Source organism: Merops nubicus, unplaced genomic scaffold (genome assembly GCF_000691845.1).
Source record: "Merops nubicus isolate BGI_N331 unplaced genomic scaffold, ASM69184v1 scaffold17111, whole genome shotgun sequence".
Taxonomy (NCBI): Eukaryota; Metazoa; Chordata; class Aves; order Coraciiformes; family Meropidae; genus Merops; species Merops nubicus.
Genome location: NW_008590449.1, coordinates 1 through 1,347, shown reverse-complemented (window position 1 = coordinate 1,347; position 1,347 = coordinate 1).

Genomic DNA, 1,347 nt, shown 5'->3' with positions numbered 1-1,347 from the left:
TCTCCATGGAGCCAAATTAGAATCATAGACTCCTTTAGGTTGGAAGGGACCTCCAAGATCATCCAGTCCAACCATTGAGCCATTAGGGCTCTAAAGTCCTCTGCTAAAACAGATCAGAATCTGTCAGGGCTGGAAGGGACCCCAAGGATCCCCCAGTTCCAACCCCTCTGCCATGAGCAGGGACACCTCCCACTAGATCAGGCTAATTCACCTCTGTTACAATCAGACGTGTGGACTAATTACCCTTGGCTGTGTTTTCTGATGCTACTAGAAAAATCACCTAATTAGCATTGAGAAAGGCTCGTTCCCTTGTCCTGGAGAGGACCTCAGCACACAGCGAGTGGATCCACCTGAGGTGTCAGAACCTGCCCTTCAGCCTGGTTCCATCTCTTGATGTTGACATCAGGTTTAGGTTCAAAGGAGCTTCCAGCAGTTTGGTTGCTTCTCAGAATTTCCAGGATATCTTTTGCTGCTGGTGAGGACAATCAACCTGACTCCCCAACCTAATGTGAATCAAGAATTGTACCTGTTCTTGATACCAGTTGTGAGCCATTGCTATAAAAAGAAGAATCAGGGCCCCTAAGAGTAGATTTTCTCCTGCCTTGCCCATTTTCTTGCTTTTTCCAAAACCCAGTTGAGAGGAAGGGCTTGAGAGAACAAAAATCCCACAGATGTTTCAGAAACTTCTGCAAGTGTTTGATTTTTCTTTTTGTTTTTCCTCCAAACTCAACTCTAAAAGTGCAGAGACATGATATGAGCAAAGAGCTGCATTGATTTGCCTTGACCTGGCTCATGAGTTTTGATGGATACTTGCTGAATACCCAGCTCAAAATCACCACTTTGGACACAGATTTGGCTCCAGACCCAATTTCTGGCTTTCCCTTCGTAACGAGACCAAATCCTACTTGGAGTGGACTCGTGGGAACATCAGGGTATCAGAAACCAGCTCTGGGCTCCCAAATGTTGTGGCTCCTCACCAGCCACGTGATGTCCCCACAGCACTTCCAGTGTGAATTCAGATGTGGCTTTATGAGGGGAAGGCAGAAGCAGCCTCAGAGAGAAGAGGTCTGTGTTTAGAACAACCTTCTCCAAGCCATTTGGTAGCACTACCCAAGGGGATGTGGACAGTGTGATTACACAAGGGTTGAACTATTTTAGGACAAGAGTCCTTTTTTCTTTGGGATGTTTTAAAATCAACATGTTGTTAAGTAATGAGATATTGTCATAGTCTGAGGAAACTTGGACCTTTCTTGTGGTCAAGCAACAATGAGTTGACTCAGATGGAGAGTTTTCTACTGGGCTGTCTCAGTGGTAGGACACAGTCCTGGACACTTCATTGAACTTGTT